Here is a 7,803-nt window from a genome sequence, read left to right as displayed (position 1 = left end):
TATCAGTTTTTTCAGCTATCTTTTGAGGATTATATAACACCTCCTCCTATGTAATGGACATGGGGGGCATTTGTAGTCCATATCGGGAAAGCAGCCTATGATGATAATGCTACTTCTCCATAAATATAATACGACAAATAAGCATTGCCAACCTAGGAAAGGAAGCATGTTATTGGCAGAATCACAAAGTGAAAATAAAGAAGAAAAAACACTAAAAAACTAAAGCGGCACCGCATCATAGGACTGGTGAGCTGCAAAATACAGTGGGTATAGTAAAGAATCACCCCCTTTAAAATAATTACATTTTGTTGCTTTGCAGCCTGAAATGAAGACTATCAGTTTTTATTTTATCTGACGGTTTTACTCAGTGCAAGTTATAACATCCAAGTGAAAGATATAACAAACATGTCAGAACAAAGATTCAAAAAAATTCAAAAACACAATCACTGAGTTGGAAAAAGGATCACCCCTTCCTAAAAATGACTTGTAAACTCATTCAGGTGTAGCTAATCACCTTCTCAATAGCCCACAAAGCCAATTAACTTTCAACTGTGATCATTTTGATCAGTTTAGCTTGAAAAGAGCTTTCCAGGAGTATTTCAGTCCCTGATAGTGCAACTGAAGCAAACAATCAACTCTGCGTGGCAAGGCACTGTCACTGGGATCTCCGGGATAAAGTTGTAGACATGCACAGTCAGGAGATGGATACAAAAAAAAGTCAAAGGCTTTATCAATGCCTAGAAGCACAATGAAGTCTATTACTAAGAAGTGGAAGGTACAACACAGACCCTCCCTGGATCAGGACATCGCACCAAATTGGATGAAAGAGCCAGGAGGAAACTGGTCAGAGAGGCTACCAAGAGGCCTACAGCAACTCTGAAGCAGTTGCAGGAATTTATGACAGAGTGGTCATTGTGTGCATGTGACAACAATATCACAAATTCTCCACAAATGTGGCTTGTATGCGAGGGTTGCCACTCCTCAAGAAAGGCCACATGCAGTCACAACTGAGCTTTGCCAAAACGCACCTTGAAGATTCTGAGGCCACATGGAAAAAGGTGTTGTGGTCAGATGAGATAAAATTGAATTATTTGGGCTCAACATCAAACAATATGTCTGGCAGAAATCCAATACAGTTCACCATCCAAATAACACCATTCCTACAGTAAAGCATGGAGGCGGTAATATCCTGTTATGCAGGGCCGGATTACCATAGGGGCTATTGGAGCTGCAACTCCAGGCCCCTTCCTTAAGATAGGCCCAGCCCCATGGTATGAGTGAGTCACTAATGCTGCCCAGCCCCGTTCTGTGTGCAGTGTACACGATTGATAAGTAAATTGCAGTGGCATTGATATGTAAATTGTGGTGAAATTGATATGTAATTTGTTAAAGCATTCAAAAAGGTATGTCAAACTCCCTGAAGCCCCGGTCCACCATCACCTTTGCTGAATGCTGTCGACATTGGGGATGTACAACAAGCCCTGCCTGCCACAGTCACTGAGCCTGTCATCAGCCTATACTGCAAAGGTGAGCCCCTCTGCCAGAAAGTTGTCAATGGAAAGAAGGTTTATCTTCCAACATGACAATGACCCAAAGCACACAACAAAAATGACCACACAGTGGTTAAAGGAGAAAAAGGTGAATGTCCTTGCATGGCCTAGTCACAGCCCAGATATAAACCCCATTAAAAATCTGTGGAATGACTGCAGTCCACAAACGGTCACCATCACATTTAACTGAACTTGAGACCTTCTGCAAAGAAGAGTGGGCAGATATTGCAAAGTCTAGATATGCAAAGTTAGTAGAGACATATCCCAACAGACTAAAGACTGTAATTAAAAGGAAAAGGTGGTTCAACAAAATACTAAAACAATGGGGCGATCCTTATTACAACTCAGTGATTCTGTTTTTGAATCGTTTTTATTTTCTCTGACATGTTGGTGTTGGTATCTTTCACTTGGTTATATTATTAAGTTGCACTGAGTAAATACAGTCGGATAAAACAAAAACTGTGACTGACTTCATTTCAGGCTGCAAAGCAACAAAATGTGAATATTATAAAGGGGGGTGATTCTTTTCTATACCTACTGTATTACATGTTTGGTTTTGGATACACTAACTGTTTTGAGTGGTTTCAGGCTTGTCTCTGGCTTGCAAAAGTTGTTGGTTCAGATATGAATGAAGTGTTTGCTTTCTTCCCTTTTAGTGTTTTAACTGAAATTGTTTGGACACAAAAACAGAATGGAACATTTGACAATGATGCATCTACATGTTGTTGTTTACAGATGCTACTATATAGTTTTCTTACAGCCTAAAAACCATCAAAAACTCACAAGCGCTATGTGCAGTAGCTTCATCTGCCAGCCAAAACACACGGCTAAAAATAAAGGATAATACAACGGGCTGGGAATGCTTTCTCCTGGCAAAGACAGTTTATAAACCACTTAAACATAGTGTTTCCAAGCAGATAGGAAAACAACAAAGGAGCCTGGAAATGCTAATACCAATAAAAAGAAGAAAGCATTTGCTAAGTCAGTGTAAAAGGCACTTAAGAAAATACTCTTAAATTTACAGTTTACTTTCAATTACAGCTCAGCCATAGAATATAAACACAACTTAAATTCTGACCCAATAATTAGTGAATTTGGTGATAGCACACTACCATCTAGTGGACAGTAAGAGTAATACTTTAAACTTCACACATAACATAGAAAGCAACGTGTTAAAGGAAATGCATACGGTGTACATTACAGTGAAACCATGTATAATGGATATTATAGTGGTTTCATACACACACACACACACACTATATTACCAAAAGTATTGAACTTTAATGGCATCCCAGTATAGTCCGTAGGGTTCAATATTGATTAACAGGTTCAGCTCTTCTGGGAAGGCTGTCCACAAGGTTTAGGAGTGCGTCTATGGGAATGTTTCACCATTATTCTAGAAGCGCATTTGTGAGGTCAAGTACTGATGTTGGATGAGAAGGCCTGGCTCGCAGTCTCCGCTCTAATTCATCTCAAAGGTGTTCTGTTAGGTTGAGGTCAGAATGGCCCCTTCCTGTTCCAACATGACTGCGCACCAGTGTACAAAGCAAGGTCCATAAAGACATGGATGAGCAAGTTTGGGGTGGAGGAACTTGACTGGCCTGCACAGAGTCTTGACCTCAAGCCAATAAAACACCTTTGGGGTGAATTAGAGTGGAGACTGCGGGCCAGGCCTTCTCGTCCAACATCAGTGCCTGACTTCACAAATGTGCTTCTGGAAGAATGGTCAAACATTCCCTTAGACACACTCCTAAACCTTGTCGACAGCCTTCCCAGAAGAGTTGAAGCTGCTATAGCTGCAAAGGGTGGGCCAACTCAATATTGAACCCTACAGAGTAGGATGCCATTAAAGTTCATGTGCGTGTAAAGTTAGGCATCCCAATACTATTGGTAATAGTGTGCACACAAATTTACACTTGGCTAAAAATTTGTTTCTATTATTTCCATGCATTGCTATCACCTTGGAGAAAACCCTGTGGTTGTTTTAAAGGATAGGTTCACTTTAAAAAAAAAAAAATAAAATAAAAATAAATGCACATCTTTTTGCAGGTAAATAAAATGTGCATTTATTTATTGTTTTAATTAGGAGCCTTTAAAGCATTACACCCATGATCAGTAGATTGCGGGTGCAATCTCAGGCTCCTGAAGACTGTCAGTGTAGCTGTCTGCCCATACCAAGAATGGGCAAGCAGTTACTGAATGACAGAAAGGGTCAATAAACTACCTAGAGCGCTCATCAGCACCATGGTAGTTTGTTGAGAACTACATGCCGACAGCTGCAATGGCTGACGGTAATTGTAGTTCTCCCATACACATAACTCTGAATGACTGATGCAGCCAGGTGGGCAGAGCCCAACATGGGCCGCATTTTTTTGTGACAAAAATTTAAACAAAAAAAAATTAAATGAAATGTCACAATGAAATTGTGCCAAAATTGCCACCAAACCAAAAGTGTAAATATAGCCTTAGACATGGGCGTCCACGGGGGAATTGGCAGGGTGTCCACACACAGACACTGGGGTCAGTGAGCGGACCTTGCAGGGTTCGCCGCAGACTTTTTCCTGAGTCTGCTCTCTGTTGACTGCTGCTACTCCTGGTAGCCATGGCCCGCGAGATTCACAGCAGCGCTGCAAGGTCAGTGTTCCTGGGCACAATAGGAGACAGTATCATCTGTATGGCCACAATAGGAGTTATATGGACGCAATAGCATCTTTACACTATTGTGTCCATATAGATGCAAAACAGCATCTATATGGGCACAATAGCATAAAGATGTTATTGTGCCCATACACCTGCGATTGTGCCCATATATATACACAATAGCAGCTATATGGGCATGACAGCATATAGATGCTAATATAAAATGCATATAGAATTTAACATCCCCACTGGCTTAAGCCAATGCTGCACCATGTAGGTGTAGTTTTTTTTTGTAATTGATCAATTGCCAAATAGTATGTCTATTTATACCTTCACTTGCTGTGGTCGCAGCAGATTTTGCATGGCTTTGGATGTGGCTCAAATTGCCGCGACAAAACCGAGTACATTTCACCCTCCCCCCCAAAAAAAAGTGCCAAATGTGGCAGTGAAAGGGGGATGGTTATCATGCTTTATGTAATAATGGCACACATGTGGTCCACTAAGCCCTCTGATGTGGTCTGCGACCAGTGGCGTCTCCAGCTTTCAAATTTGGGGGGGCACATGGGGGGACAGGGACAAAAGTAGGGGGGCAACTATAAAATGCATATATATATATATATATATATATATATATATCTATCCTGGGGCCCTTTACTACGACCCCACAACGGGCCCTTTCACATGTTCTGCAGTGAGCTCCCTTCCTACTGTATTGGGGTCCCCCAGGGTGGCAGAAAACAAGAGGGGTTGCAAAGGTTGTCTTGCCTCCGGGCCCTGGTGTTCTGCCACTGTGGGGTTCCCCAGCCTCCTCTTGCTGTCCTGCCCCTGCTATTGACAGCTCTGGTGGGGCACAGCATAATGTTGGGGGGGGTCAGGGCCCCCTCTGGCCCCCCCTAGGGTCGCCATTGTCTGCGACCTCCTGCTCTGGGATGGTGAGTTGGCAAGCCAGATCGCAGGTTGCCAACCTGTCATCCCAGAGCACAGTGTTGTGAATGAAGTCAGCGGTAGAGGAAGCAAGAAGCTGCGGAGCAGAGCCGCATAAGCCAATGCTTCCTATATAGCACCGACTCCTGTCATAGGCAGAGTGATACCAAATGGGACAACAGCTTGTGATACCTGAATGGAAGACTGTTATTAAACGGCAAGTTATTGCTAAAATATCACAGTGTATATATGGGCATATCTGTTCTGCAATGGTTACTTGTCTGCTTTCAAACTGATCCACAAGTGCAACGCAATGCACCTGTGGCTTACCTGCACTGAGCCATAGACTTCTGTTATTACCTGTGGGTTTAGTGTGCTTTCCGAAAGTGCACCACAACTACAGGATATAATAGAATTCTATGGCAAAGTGCAGCTAATCCGCAGGAAAGCCACAGGTGAACTGTGCTGCACCTGCCGTGTGGGTAGACTGCAGACCATCAGTGCAGCCTTGGACCCCTTTTACACGATCAGTCGGACCCAATCAGGCCCTTCATTGACCTCTATGGAGTGGCAGATGTAAAGAGACTTGTGTCAGTTTACACCTGCCTACCTCCAATTCAATCTGCTAAAAAAAAAAAAAAAAAAAAAAAACAGAAGTGGATTCGTCCCCTTCCATCTGATCGGAGGGCCCATAGAGTAGAGTGGGCCTGTGTCTGTGTCCACTTTGCATATGCAAAGTGGACACGGACCTGTCATCCGCCTACTCCGCTCACTTTGGCCCACAACTTGTCACTAAGTCGCTTAAGTTGCCCTCGCTCTTCAAAAGGTTTGGCCCCCCCGTGCCTTAGAGTGACATTTGTGGAAGGACTATAGTAATCAGATTTTTAGATTCTATGAAGGTAGCGATCCCACTTTTTTATAGTAGGTAATGGAATCTGAGTGAAATTTGAATTGTGTTCTTGATGAGGGGAAGTGTCCAATGGGGTTACAGAGTGCACCAAAATCACTTGTTAGGATTAGAACCTCTGTTGGGTTATTTATCACTAGTTTTGTCTTCCTGTTCCAATAGTGACCATTCCTCTCATTTCTTGTCCTGCTGTGATACCAGGGCGTAAGGGGAAATTTCCAGAATGTGGTCAAAGACAGCAGTAACAAGTCTATCTAAAACTAGAAGTTGAGCTTTAAGACAACACTGACAAGATATCACCTACAGTTTAGTGTTCTATATGAAAATCTCTAGACATACGGAAAAATAGCTCCTAATTAGGGTGTATACTACACAGGTAAGAGCAGTGACTAATCATAATAATTGTGAGCGTTGTGCAATCATGTGGTATTGATATCTCCTTCACATCCTGGAAAACCATTTGTTCCATCAGTGTAGGGTTCAATTATTACACATAGGGGTATATTGATTAAAAAATAAATGTGCATAGCAATTCGCCCAGTTATGTTGCATGTACATTCATTCTGTGTGAAAGGGGCAAAAAACTACTGTTTTTAGGCTTTTGCCTGTTTGAATGTTTTTAATTATTTTAAACCAAAAAAAAATATGAAATCTGGCTACTAGATGGGGCTGAGTATCCCAAGAAATTCCTAATACACCCAGTGCCAGCTAGAGGCCAAGTACAGTATTTTAATTTTTAAATCAAATAAAGACATTAGTATAGCACAGGAAAATAGCCTAATAACATTTGTTTTTTGCCCGATTTGTACAGAACAATTTTATACGCACTTCTACTAGGCAAACTCCTTAGTGATTTTCATAGTCTGACAGAGTCAATAAAAATGTATATACTCACAGACCATGGAGAAGAGCTTGGATTAAACAGTTTCAATTAACAGTTACATACCCCCAGTTGTTAATAAAAAAAATGGTATACTCCCACACACCATCAAACATCTTCTGGCAAGACCAAAGCTAGAAAGAGATTAGAACAGCATGAACAAGTAGATGGATTTTATTGAGAACCCTTCATTCTGGCATCATTGATTACACCACCAAAGTCTCCTTATCTCCTTATGTACAGGTACAGTAATAAGAGCTGATGGCATCATTCCAGTTTCCAAACAGTCCATTGGTATAGTCCTTTAACTGGTAGACCACTCCAGCATTGAAGGAACGGTTGTTTCCAGTTTTACCGGCCTGGCTCCATATTTTCAGGGTGCAGCGATTGCCTACAACCAGAGATGAGATCTTGTTACCCCATCCAAGTGGCATGTAGGGGAAGTCATCTCCATTCTTGGCATCAAGGTAGGCTCCTCCACAGGACTGGTCAAAGTACATGTTGCTGTGTTCAAACATGCGAGCACAGAGCTTCTCCCCTGTGTCAGTCACCAGTTCCGAGGGTGCGGGGCATTGAGCCAGGAGGCCCTCAAAGAACAGAGGCAGCAGAAGCGCAGAAAACAGCAACTTCATAGCGACAGCTGAGTGCTTTAGACACCGATTGTGGTAAACCAACCCAGCCCTCTGGTTTATATATAGATTTAAGTTTTCCATCCAAGGCTTCTGTGACCTTGATGTAGTCAACATGCTAATATCTTTGATAAATGAGAGTGTAAACATGTGTCGTGTATGTGGAGAAATACTCAGGTGTGAAAATTCCCAAAATATGTTTTTCTGAGGGTTTAAATGAGGCCTCATATGTATTAAAGTCTTAGTGCTTGTAAGAATGATGCCCTTTCAGAG

At 42.1% G+C, this 7,803-nt stretch overlaps 1 pseudogene; it reads right to left on the bottom strand.

Annotated features, from left to right (window-relative positions):
* Nucleotides 1-7,134: 7,134 nt before the first annotated feature.
* On the bottom strand, nt 7,135-7,533 carry LOC141108963 (syncollin pseudogene; annotated as a pseudogene).
* Nucleotides 7,534-7,803: the final 270 nt, after the last annotated feature.

This window comes from Aquarana catesbeiana, linkage group LG09 (assembly GCF_042186555.1).
Source record: "Aquarana catesbeiana isolate 2022-GZ linkage group LG09, ASM4218655v1, whole genome shotgun sequence".
Lineage (NCBI taxonomy): Eukaryota > Metazoa > Chordata > Amphibia > Anura > Ranidae > Aquarana > Aquarana catesbeiana.
The sequence above is the reverse complement of the archived record's forward strand: the minus strand, read 5'-3'. Positions and strand labels throughout refer to the sequence as shown.